General features: G+C 32.1%; 1 long non-coding RNA gene across 1 annotated transcript; it reads right to left on the reverse strand.

Moving 5' to 3' along the window:
* Positions 1–5,567: 5,567 nt before the first annotated feature.
* LOC136271649 (uncharacterized) lies at positions 5,568–14,336 on the reverse strand. The gene is made up of 2 exons (XR_010709583.1): positions 13,674–14,336; positions 5,568–7,498 (listed from the first exon to the last, which is right to left on the reverse strand). It is a non-coding gene; the product is annotated as an uncharacterized lncRNA (long non-coding RNA).
* Between the last annotated feature and the right edge of the window lie 81 nt (positions 14,337–14,417).

A 14,417-nucleotide genomic window follows, 5' to 3' on the forward strand; every position in this document is an offset into this window, starting at 1 on the left:
TGGGGCCAACAAGACAGAGATGCAAATATCATATTCCACATTTATCAGACGGGTCAACAAAACAACGCATGCCAGTGATGTTTTGTGACAGTGCTGAAAGAGTTGTTTTACTACCCTTCTATGTGTATCCAGAACCCAATTGCAAACCTACAGCTCATGATCTTTTGTAAGGTGCAGCAAGAAGCTAAGTTATTCATTACACACCAAAAGGATTGATGGATTCAAATGCTTTCTCTGCATTCATACACAATATTCATAACAAAGAAGAATGACAGACCAGTTGTACTTTTGATTAACAGTGTAAGTTCCCATATCAACAAAGACATATTTACAAAAGCAGGAAGTGGAGGAATTGAAATTTACATTCTAGTACCAAATGCTACCCACTTAATGCAACTGTAAGACAAAGGTGTGTTTGTGCCTCTGAAAAAAAGGTGATACAAAATAGTGCGTAAAACACTCGTGAAAATCCGGGCAAGATAATTGACAAAAAAGACTTTGATTTGAAGTTGCATTAAACGTACAATGCATTTTATATATCCAGCATTGTCAAAGGAACATTCAAACCCTCTGGTACAGTGGTTACAACGTTATTGTTGACAAGCTTAACGTGTAAAATAATTCGTGTAACGTGGGTGATCGTTCGTGCAATGAGCAGGGTCGTGCGTGTATCAGAACAATTAGTTTGCGTTTTTTACCGTGCGTGATCGGGCATGATTATGCAGTATTTTCGTTTTGTAACTTTTTTTTCAGAATGCCACGATTTATTCTAAAAACAACGACAATTAGTTTTTTATTTAAATAATGCAACAATGTGAATTGAAAACTTTTTTTGTAGAAGAACATTGACAATTGTTAACATCTATGTATCATGTCAGGCTGATTTTTTTTATCTATTTTCTCTTTCGTCGCTAAATACATTTATTTAGTATTGCACTTTGTTCGGTCGAATTAGTCTTGCATACTTTTATAACCAGCCTTTATCAAGCATCTATTTTATCTTGACACATAATTTAAATCATATTAGCAGGAGAGACACGTTGAATGAAAGCAGTCAAGCTTACCCATCCCCGGATCGGATGACATAAATATCGACTCGTATGTAAATAATTTTGTGTAATTTATGCATTATTTTCATTTCTTTTACACTTAATTTTCTTTTACTTATGTTATAAGTTAATATTCGTTATGGAGACAAAAAAAATTGTGTTTGAATCCTGTATAATATTATTTACTCGTAAAAAATAAAACAGCGACTGCATGGCTACTGTACATGCCACTTTTCGATAGAACACAAGCATATTGTGGTACAAATTAAAGCAATACGTTTCCTTAATTCTAATCTTAAAAATTAATTTTGATTTTGAAAGTCTAATGGTGTAGAATTGTTCGTTTGTGTATTTTATCGTTATTGTTGTGTATCGTGAAAATTCAGTAAGTTAGTGATCGCCCGTGTATCATGCGTGATCGTTCGTGTATCGTGCGTGATCGTTCGTGTATCAGAAATGTGCGTGTCGTTTGTCAACAATAACGTTGCTACCACTGTATTTATCCTGTGAGGAGATCTGCAATTTCGAATGATAAACTTAAGTCATCCGATACTTTCTCTGATACAGAAGAAGTTCATGAGACAAGGGTTTCAACTGTAAACACGGTTGATAAAAAAGCGGGTTCAACAGCGACCAATGAGACTTTTTAAATTTACAATGATACTATAGTTCACAATCAAGACAAATGTACGAACAGTGATTGGGGGAGTATTAAATGGCTATCTCCTGGCTTTACAGTGAACAAGAAACTGAAAGAAAAAGCTCATCCTTATGCTCTATATGATATAAATCAAGAAACTAATACACATGCATCGAGTACTTCAATTCAGCATTCCATTCAGAATGTTGAACAAGACAGAGAGAAAACTTTATCTACCCCAGGGTTGTATTTATTATCATTAGCTTTACACGATGAGGAGCAAGAATGACACAACTCTTTCATATAATACAACAGTATTATGTAAGTTGTCACCTGCTTTTGAAGAAGTAATCAGATTATCTAAACTAACAGCTATCTATAGTAAACCAAAACCTAAAAAAAATGATAAGTTCTTTATCATACAGTTTGACATCAGCAAACTCCATAAGACGAACTTTTAAAGGCTTTGCACCAACTGAATTTAGCAAGAGAAAACTTAAGGCAGAAAAAGAAAAGGTAGCAAAGAAGAAAGAAAAGAAGGTAAAGCAAAATCATCTCCAAAAGCACCTCAAAAGAAACAATCCATTTTAAAGACATCATGAAGAATTGCAAAGACTGCCAGAAAGTCCATTCATTATGTGAAACAATATACCCAGTTTGCTTAGGCAGCTTTGAAGATGAAATGAATTGGGAACAATGTGGGTAGAATTTGATCACTGTCATAAATGGATGCACCATGATTGTATTCCATTAGGAATTTCCAGCGATAAAAGTTTGGAATAAAGTGATAAGTTTGTTTGCCATTTTTGTGCAGTAAAAATTGAATGAGTGTTATTATGTTTACTTTAAAAATATTTCATTTTCATCATTGACAAGAATTTTCTTTTATCTTGAATGTTGGAATACATTTACACATCTTGGTGTATTGCCAAATGCTTCAGAAATTAAGAATTGATTCATTTTTTTTTAGTAAAACCAGTGCTGTTCTTTATCAGAACCAGCAGATAGTGTATTGATTTTTATCCTATGTGTTATTTGTATATGATTGCAAACATATTTTTTTTTAAAACAAATTGTGTATTGTTTCAGAAATCCCTTCAATCTATCGACTCAGTATATCCAAGTGAACATGAAATAAAAGATACCACAGAGTCTATGTCATCTGTTTCATATTTTGGATATTTTACTGGAAATGGACATTGATGGTTACTTAACAACAATACTTTATGATAAACGTGATGACTTCAATTTTTTTATGGTCAACTTCCTTTACTTATGTAGCAATATACCTTAATCACTTGCATATGGTGTTTTTGTCTCTCAGCTAATTCGATACAACGACCTTGTCAGCAAATACAATCTTCCACTGGGTCGCATGCTGACTGACGTTTTTTATACTAATTGTAAGACCATAATTAATCGCCTACTTGTCCACGGACTTTTCGGGCGTTTTTCCCCCCAATTACGACAAAGAGCACAAGGCGGGTGTGACTGGTCGGCAGAGAATGCTCACTCCTCCTAGGCACCTGATCCTACCTCTAACTTTTTAGAGGTCTGTATTGCTCTGTTTTGAATTTGTATTAGGTTTTATGGATTTTTGAGATGGTTGACAGTTTGTTATTGTCATTTTCCATACCACTGAACTGTGGATGAAAAATTCTGTGATAAACGGATACCACGTGCATGAAATGCGGCCTCCTATGAATCTGACAGACTCTTCAACAAGATTACCCGTTGGTCTAGAGTATACCAAAAACAACTTATAAACATGCCTCTCTGATTTGGATTCCGCATATCTGTCAACCGATTTACACAATGTCACAACAGATGTGAAAAGGAATTTAAAACTAAGTGACATTGCTGGTTTGTCAGTTGGCCATGCCCTCTAGAGGCCTAAGTCTTGCATTTCGTCAATTGATAGGAAATATCCGCCACATACACGTCATGACAGTAGGAGATACTTGCCAAAGTTTTCCTCCATGGCCCCCTGTTATGGAAATCGGAGGGGGTAGTAATTCTCTGTGGTTATGTTATCACATGTTCACCAGATATCATTAATTAAGCCAAAGAAGTAATTCCGAATGTTATAAAACAAATCATGTGAGGAATGCCATGGTGTTGAAGGTTACTTGAAATCTAAGTACTGAAAGTACTCATGGGTGTTGAACTAGCATAAATTTCATTTCAGTAGTATGTTTGTAGTTGTACAATATACGTTAATAACTAGACAACATTGAGATGGTCACCATCACAAAGGGTCCTTGCTTAAATAATGGACAATAGAATGAAAGGATTTAAAAGAATTTTGCTTTGACATTGACCCATAAGCTAAAAATTTTCCAGCTGGCTTAGAACGTTTCTTTACAAAAAAAGATACCTGTTCGAGACGATTCAATAAACATATATATATATATATATATAGGGACAGAAAAGGACCATTTTTCACAAATGATTCACTTATATTGCCTGAGAAAGCATCGTAGCAACGTGTTTTTAAAACAAAAATAATTTAGCAGATCACATAGATTTAAAGAAATATGAGTAGAATATATACATGTACTGACAAACGTGCTGGTACAACTCATCTCCATTTTTCAAAATGAAATCTATATCTCCTAAAGTCCAATCCAAAACTTCCTTTAAATTGAGATACTTGTACAAAATACCGATGAGTGCATTTGAAACACACTACCTTCCTCGACTCCATTCTGGAAATATACTAGAACCTTGGTGAAAGTTACTAACCACACTGTTTTCAACATCACTACTACCACAAGCACCTTTTTAATGCTTCTTCCTTTCATTAGAACAATAAGGTGATATGTATCTCTTTGGCATATTGGTTTCAATTTTAAAACCAAATTCCCTCATTATAAGTTGATACACTGAACATACACATATCAATACGCCCTTTCCTTTTATTGATGTATGTACCGGTATGTAACTGTTCTAGTCCTTGATTTGCATTAAGTTCCCCTCTTTTGAAAGTTCATCTCCAGAATGTTCATCCCTTTGTTTGTTCCATTTACCATTGGATCTCAATCTCAATGATCAACTCTACGATTTAATCTCAATGATCACCTCTACGATTTAATCTCAATATTCAATGTTAATTTTTTCATCTCCATGTTTTTCAACTCTTGATAAGTTCTTTATTTATTAAAATCATCATCAAATTTTTTAGTTCAACCATACATGCATTTGTTGTAAAGAGCAAAACTGAGTAAGATTTCTAGTATATAAGGGGTTTCAAATCATTTTTTTTATTTCACGGAATAAAAACCTGTCAACTCATTAAACTTTGCCTCTTACACCCTGCAGCACACTGATTTCATAGATCACTACCATGTACAGTCATAGTAAATACTATTGCACAAATTAATAAATACCACTTAAACATCAACATCAACGTCATATCATTTACACAACCCTTCAATCACTGTTAAAATATAATTAAATACTTTCGAGATTCGGTGCACTCAAGACTTCAATTATTATAACTTTCAGATTCGCAGACTAACAAAACACTATAACTATGAAACACACAAAGTATTTTTCAGGTTCATTCTAAGATACTAGTATTCAAATAATAGTTTCTTATATCATAGACATAAACGTAATCAGAAGATTTTACATTGGCCTTATTCTACCTAAACCACAACACGAAAACACGTGAACATCGAACATCGGCTTGCACATATACAACTCTAATCTGACGGAATCGCTGACTTTCTGGCGAACATGCGTATTCTTGCAGTAAAACGTTATTTCAGCATTTTTATCAGGATTTGACAAAAACCTGATTTTCTTTTCTTCTCCTACATGTATAAGCAATTTTCGTCGATCTTCTTCGAATGTAAACAAAAGTTGACGCTATCGTGTATGAATATTTTAGTGTACTATACTGAATTTTCAAACGAAAACTTGTGAGGTATTCGTATACAAATTGTTCTAATATACTCAAGGTATCTATTAATTAAAAGGTATAAAGCAAACAATGAACTATTTTTCATTACACTCTATACATTGCAAAGCTGTTTCGCGCCACCGTGTCCGTCTCGTCAAGAGCACTACTTTTAAAAGCACGTTTGGTTACAAAACATAAACAAAAACAATAATTCATTATACTCAAGATATCAATCTAAAATTTAATAAGAATTTGAATAGAAAATATAAACTTGATTTTATTAACATCATATTCATCTGTTCATGTATTTTATCAACATTGATTAACACGGATTATTTGAACGCGGAATACAAAATTGACATTATATTAAGTAGTTCGCCCCATACAAATTATTCTTGCGCTGAGTTTGCGTGACAGTCTAGTTAGGTTGAACATAGTTCAACTCCCAACAATGAACAATTATATGCATCATTAAATGCCAAATGATGTTTTTTCCAATCTATTAATTGAAAACATTTTCATCATGTCTATTTTGATTTTACAAGTTTTAAAGACTCATTTTACATAATGGTATCTCAGTATTCTTGGGAATTTAGTACTATTTTATGATTAATCACATATTCATTTTATTGCTGTAACTTTTATTTATGTACTTCAACTCATTTGTTTAAATCAAGTGGTGCACATGAATATATTGAGTACAATGTTTTTGTTTTAGATATAAAATAGAATTACTGTTTTCTGCTCTTCTTGGTATCAGACTTTGTTGGTTTGTTGTTTTACCATATATTTTTCAATAGAAATGCCAATAACTGGGATGGTTTTTATTTTAAATTATCTTCTGGCAGGTCAATCAATTAAATCCTAGGTCCAAACTTTTAGCCCGCGTTCGAATTGTATGGGAACCGCTAAGCTATTCGGAACTCAACTTCTTAATTGTAACCGGTAAAATGACAAGCTTAGATTTTTTTAAATTGTTCACAATGTTCCTTGCAGTGATAAACTATATCAATGGTCCATTTCAATTTGTGGGTATCTGGGCTTCTTTGACAAACAATAAGGATTTCAAAATATCGCTCACGTATGTGACCAGCACAGCAAATTCGGAACTGGTCGAATGGCTGTACACATGTTTTACATAATATAGGTATTTTGCCCGTCGCATGGTGATCACATTTCTCGCGTACTTTATAAAATGGAAACATTTTAAAACGGTCTCCCCCACATATATCAAAATGTTCACAACATGGAGTGTTAATACGAATAGATCCATATGGTAATTCACAATATGCTCCAATAATAAATGTCTTTAAAATTATGACATTACATTTGTTCCTCATGCAATCCAAATATATTTGCGTATGCAATCGAGAGTATTTTAAGTAAACATAAGTGTCACTTTAAAGCAAATTAATGCAAAAAATCATCCAATGAATTGATTAAACATATACCAGTCTATGACTATACATAGTAATTGTATATTACAGGGTAACCTAAAGTTCTATAACATAAATCCAGAGAAAGACTGATCTCCTCCAGCTCCATAGCTATAGTGCCGACCGCCAAGAACCATTTTGATCCAAACCCTGTCACCAGGGATTAACTGCAGTACAATCAAGTTTGATGATGTTCTGAAGGCATGGTCTGGCCTTCCATATACCATATTATTAGTCATGGCTGATCCATTTAAAGTAAATTGGAAAAGCATATCATATTTATTTGAGCTTTGGGTTATCTTACAGAAAAATATGTATGTCCCACTAATTGGTACTGTGAATACGCCATCTTGATTGTTGTAAGCACCGCCAACGTTAGATAGAACTTTGGAAAAGACCACTGTCTGCTCATTTTGAGATGTAAAATGTTTAATAATTGCCGAAAAAGCAACCTTTTTGGAAGTCCCTGCAAATGTAAAAAAAAACAACATAACTATTCAAATATTAACCATCTTAAGACCAATTATGATATCGTATAGATAGATAGATAGATAGATAGATAGATAGATAGATAGATAGATAGATAGATAGATAGATAGATTCCATATATAAAACTGTATTTTGTTTTAATTAAAAATCAATCCATTAACATTTTGTCGTTTGTGGAATTTCCTTTTCTTGTCAACCCCTTTTTATATGAAGTATTCCTAAAACGAGAGATGACTATTTGAAACCCCCTAAAGCATTGAAAGTTCTTTCCAATTAAAGACACAGCTACGTAGACGAATATATTAACATCACACAATATGATGATAATGTTTTTTGATGTTAACATAAATCAATTCGATTTCTACTTGCCAGTGTGTTAAAAAATTGCGCATTAAATGCTCATGATATAATTTCGCGTTTCTCTGGAGCTGAAAGTATATCTTATTCTGAGTTTTGAGTTTTATTCTGTTTTTAATATGCAAATATTAATCAAATGTAACTTTAATATAAACACATGGAATTTTTAAAAATATTCTTCTCCACCTGTATTTCTTCATCGCCCAATTAGATCGATAATATTGGAAGAAAAAAATAAATAAATAAATAAGAATATCGAAATGATGTAATTAAATACAAGTGTTATTAAAAGCAAAAAAAAAAAAAACAAACAAACGTAGGTAATGATTTAACTTGCAAGCGTGATAAAAGTTTGAGCGATGAAATGTTTTTATATCAATACATTTCTCCGAAGCTAAAATATATAAAGGATCTATTGCGAATGATAATTGAATAGACCTATAGGATTGGTATTGGTTTCTGTCTTTATAAAAAAAAGTATCGATTTCTGTTCCACTTATTGATTTTAGACCATACACAGTAAACTCATAGGTTTTAGTTCTAATAATGTATAGTGATTGAAAAAAAAGTGTCAAAGTCGTTGTCCGAGCAGTATAAGTTATGGTCGGTTTTTTTTCTTGATTGTATTCCTCTCACAATTGTACCATTTCCTATAGATGTTCTGGAAAAGCAAACGCAACAGTTTTTGCTCAGCATGATTTTTTTTACGTGGCACCCGTTTTAGGTAACACAGAGTGATTTTTGTCCTCAAACAAAGCGTGCTTACACTGTATAGTTCCGGTTGTTGCTTTTACATGTACCTAAGTATATACTTTTTTCCATTGATATCTTTAATTCGTAGAGCAAATGTGCATTTAAGGAAGAAGATCGATATAAGATATCCAAAATGCACAATTCTGCATAAAAAGGGAGAGGTGTTTATAAATGTCGTTAATTTAAAAAAAATAAGTATGCCCACAACTGAAATTGAACCAGTGCACAAAAAGCATCACGTGTTACATAGCTAGTGGTTTAATCTACTGAGCTGTTCAGAACTTACACACTGGAAAAATAGACCAATATTATAGAAACCAGTTTTTTGTCCGTTTTTTTGTAAAATTCGACCCCATTTTATCTTACGGTATACGTTTTCTCAGAATAAATGGAGAATTCCACTGATCGATGATAATGAAACACCATCTAATGTGTGTTAAAGATCTATGATCGCAGTACTATTTTTCACTTTCAGAAAGGTAGGTCAATGACCTCCTTTTTGTGTTATTGGCCGTTGAGTTACTGTTTGAACAGTTAAGAAAAACTTTTAAAAAATTTACATGATTGAAATTGTCTTAATTGTAAAAACAATACAAATTGCTAAATTCTTTAAAAAATGAAATAAAGTTTATGAATGGCAATGACACTAAACAGACACAAAGCGTTAAGTTTTCATTCACATTTTTTATTTAAATATTCCAGTCCGAATTTCCTTTATCAGTTATCAGATCTCTACCAACTTTTTATTTAATTCAACAAAGAACTGAATGATGATGATACCAAAACATTTATAGCATGAAACTAAGTATATTGATCTTTCTCTGCAGGCACTTATATAAGGTCAATGATCAAAATTTTGAGATATGGAGTCAATATTTTTGTAGCAATTGCCATTCAATTATCTTAATGAAAAAGTGATATAAAACCAACTGAAAATGAGTTAAAATAAGCAAAAATATGTTGAATAACGAATAAAATCTTAACTATGAATATTACAATACTACCAAAAATATTTCAGTGAAAAACAAAATCTGAAAATAGTTCAAATTTCTTCTGTTTTGCTAAAAGTCCTAACTTTGCTTGAGCCTAATTCCATAACAAAGTGAAAATATTGAATGGTATGTCAATAATAATTCATATCTTAAACACTTTCAGTGTTTAGAACAATTTTATTTATGACATTGAACTTTATAACAATCTGAATTTGAGAACCCAAACCCTCGGTATACAACGTCCTTAATTTATTCCTTTGAACAAAACCTATTCAAATATCATAGATTTTTTTAGTGGCAGGCAGGTTCTGAAGGATATCTAGGCCAAAAACCATGCAAAATATACTATTTTGCTGAGAAAATGCTGTTTTCGCCAACTTTGAAGATTATTAATAAAATTGCAAGAGCAATATGATAGGTTCAAAATGCAAAATTCGAAAAATTTAGAAATATGTGCGATATATAGAAAATAACAAAAAAACTTTGAGTTTTAAAAGTTTTTTTCAGGACTCCATCTCCCCTTTAGATCAAATAAATTGTTATTCGCAATAGATCCTTTATCTAATTCTGACTCTTAAGGGAGGCCGATTTTGATTTTACTGCAAAAAAAACTACAACAGCAAAACTGTTCATTTTTTAACCATAGGTATTTTTACACAACACAAATTCTAGTATATTTGCGAAGTTTTTAAACAATGCGCAATGAAAACTAAAATCGATATCCTGAAAAAAAATTTGAGTTTAATTTTCTGTTTTCCAATTGCAAATATGAATGTTAGTATCAATTTACACGTGTAACGTTTTCAAATATTTATCTACCTATAGTTCTTTATCACCCACTCTGATCGATAACATTAAGAAAAAAAAAAGTAGCATCCAACTAAGTTTGTAAGCGTATAATCAAACCCGGAAGCTTCGCAAAAAGAATTGAGAAAATGAATGCTGAACAAGTTTAATAAATGTCTCTATCTGAACAAAAATGAAAAATTATATCTCTATTTCAAACTAATATAGCGATTGTACTGTTAGATGAAAAAAAGCGTTTTACTGAATTTTGAATTTGATAATAAAACGACATAATGACAACAATTAAATCATTTACTAGATCAGTACTGTTCAGAAACATAACTAACGACAAAAGGAATATTCTAATACACTGCCTGTTAAAATGAAATTATCCTTTGGTTCTCAATGTATTAAATTAAGATTTCATTATGAAAATATCGGTGATTTTATAATGAAAATATGCATACCCAATGATGAAAATACTAGAATTTTATAGTAAAAAACTTAAATATAACTTCGTAACTTAACAAATGTGTGAATGCCAGTTGTAGACACTACTGCTATTCTCCTACTTTTTATTTAAAACATGCGATTAATGGTGGTTATTTACAAATGACTTTGTTATTGAAGGGACATGGTCACGATTTTGGTCAAATTCTATTTTTTCTGTTTTTAATATTTCAATGCTTTAGAAATGCATTTCTAATGATCAAATGAAATTCAAAATAGACAGTCGTTAAGTTATAAGCAAGACACAGGGCTCACAGTTATTTGTCATGTAAACAAGGCTCGTTGCCCTATTTTGTTTACATATGTGGAATATACCAGTAAAAAAATCTTTTTGAAGCTAATTTGGCTATCTTCGTATTCATTTATAACATAAATAGACGGTTCCTAACGTTTAACATTCATTTTCGGTCTAGAACTAGAAGATCACTTCAGCATTCAAAATGTAAACAAAAACATTGTTTACATAGCTCTGTAACTCGCTTAGTACTCAACGACTGAGACTCAATGTTTGGTCGCCTATTAAAAATGCCTTTCTAATACATTATAAGCATTAAAATCGAAAAAATGATTTGTGACCAAAATCGTGACCATGCCCCTTAAGCATGACGTATTCAGTTTTCTTTCGGGATATTAGTATTCCTGCTATCTTTAATGTAAACCGAATTGAAAGTTAATTTTATTAATTTCATATGTATTCCTATACGAGACACAATATGAGTTTAAACACTTGTTTTTATCTAAATTATATCTGCTGGTTTAATTTGTTTTATTTCAAAGCAATGCATAGGGATAAAGATAAACTTTGGTATTCCAAGACAGTAATGATATATTTTAACTGAGCTTGTGTTATACTCGACACAATTTGAGTTTAAACACTTTTTATATATGCACATGGTTGCAATAAGTTGACATGCGAAAATTTAATGTTTTAATTTGGTATTATTTCAGATCATCTTATAGAGACCAATTTTTAAAATAAAACGCATTGCTATTCGAAGAAATTGAGAATATTGACTTGCCTGACACAAATAATGTTAATTTTCTGAGCTTGTTTTAGTTTAAAGATATATCTAAATTTAACTAGAATTAAGTTTAAATGTACCAGCTGCTCAATACCATACGTAGTTAATGAATCGTGCGTATAATTTGTATATAAACAAATTAAAAACGCTTTCGTGAGGCAAAAATGTAAGCCATACCGATTGTGGTCTGTGAATCAGATATCTTTTTCATCTCTCTACAGATTTAAATAATTGCTATTAAATCAATTTTTGAACTTATCTTAACTGCTATATGTGGATTAGAATATTTTTTACCTGACGTGTCATTACGTGACATCTTTTTGTTATCGAAAATAGCAATGCCTGTCCAAGAATGATTGGGGATTACTAGTAAATTCCTTATTTTACGCGAGTACTTAATTCCGCGATTCCACGGTTTTGTATCAACTCGTGAGATCATAAAATCGCGATTACCAATTTTTTCTTATTATTTCCTAAAGTTTGAAACTGTCTGAAAAATAAAAGCGAGATTTTAAAATCCGCGAGGATTGCTTCTCGCGATTTTACGCAGAAATTAATTCCTCGCGTTAAATGAAGAATTTACAGTAAATTAAGACCAGAAAAAGTACGGTTGGGGTAATCCGCACATTAGTGAAAAGTGGTTTTTGTTTGGCTGCGCTGGAACCCCGCACAATAGTGAAGTTGGTGTTGTTGGCCCAACTCCGTCAGATCTCTGCACTTGAGTATCGATTTAAATATTAGTATTACAGTATACTGTTCGTGCACAACTTCCGCGCGTTATCAAGTTGTTGTACTCTAACTCTGAGACTCGGTTTGCATTGGAGTACCATACACCATTTTTACAACACAACTTGTTGAATGTTTTTATTCGTTTTGGTGATTTTATTCAGCGTATACTTTACTTATTAAAAATGTACCTTCCTCTGAATTCACCATATCAATTTTTAAAACACATTTACATTACAGTTAATAAACATAAGGTATGTTCGAGAATGTTTGGCAGAACTTCAGTTGAAAGCCGATATGCATCCTATCGAGTTAACCAAAACTTCACGATAAAAACTTCAAGCTTAAACGTTAATGTTAAAACTTGTATCGGAACTTCATAGTGACCCACTTAAAATCTTATCGCATGATTTCCAACAATATAAAATCAACGGCATTCCGGTACTGTTTAGCACTTTGATTTATAATGTTTTAAAAATATGCATATAAAATACCATCCATTTGAACCTAGTAAAAACAAAAAAACCTGTTTACACTTGTTAGTCACACTGCATATATGTACTAAATTTAGTAAACCAGAGGCTCATGACATTAAATCCAAATAATTTACCGAGCAGATTTTAAATTTTGGAGGTATTCAATTTTCCACCCAAAACACAGATTTTTAAAAATATGCCTTTTTGAAGCAAAAAGCAAAAATAACATGTTTCAAAAAATCGCTGAGTTGTAATTATTAAAACAAATTTATTGTTTCAAGGAGTCGGCTTTATTTACCATAACGAGGATTCCCCTAGCACGAAATACTAGTACATGTACTTAGCATCGTGTCGAGTTTGATAAACATGTAATAATCCGCCCCTGGCAACGATCCGGCTCTTTAAATCAAATTATATAACTAAATTCGTGTTCAATGATTATATACTGCACATTGTACTATATAAATGACGAAATAACAAATGCAATGATTTTATATGAATAATACTGCCAATGATTACACGTTACATACCTTTCATCATGTTAGAAATATTTTGTTGTTGAACTAGAAAATCATCATTGAAAGATGCCTGAAGTTGTCTACCACTATCAATAAAGCTCGACAATTTTTTGAAAGCAGACTGTAGGTTGGATATATCTCTTGATATGTTTCCATTTCTGTTGTCACTGGTTTAAAGAATGCTAACTTTAATGCTGGTCATTTCCCTTTGAAAGTCGAGCAACATTTTTCTAACTTCCCTCTTAAAACCATGAAGATCACTTGTTATGTTTGTTAGATCACATGTGCAAGTTTGCATTCCTAAAGTTGAAAAACTGTTGTTTACTATTTGTCCAAGCTCATCTTTTAATTGTTGATTTTCGCTGCGTAACGAGGTGATGTTGTCAATCAGTTGTTGGTTTATTTTGTCTTGTTCCTTTTTCAATTCCGCTTGATTTTTGTTCATCTCTTTGAACTCGTTCATCATCTCCTTGACAGTTTTCTCTAGATCAATTCTAAGCGATGTTTCTTGAAGAAGAATTTGGTGCAACAGCATGACTGTTATTTGACTTGTAAAAGACGTAGAGGTCAATCCACTAGTCAAATGCATATCTTTGTACGGCGAAATCGTTGAGGATGGAAAGCCAGCAGATTGGGTAATAGAAAATCGACCAAAGATTCCGAGTATGAAAATAGCCAAAAGGACTATATATGATAAGGGCCTAAAATGGCCCCCTAAAATGAACATCATCATTTTACTATCATTCTTGGCTTTCT

This window comes from Magallana gigas, chromosome 9 (genome assembly GCF_963853765.1).
Source record: "Magallana gigas chromosome 9, xbMagGiga1.1, whole genome shotgun sequence".
Taxonomy (NCBI): Eukaryota; Metazoa; Mollusca; class Bivalvia; order Ostreida; family Ostreidae; genus Magallana; species Magallana gigas.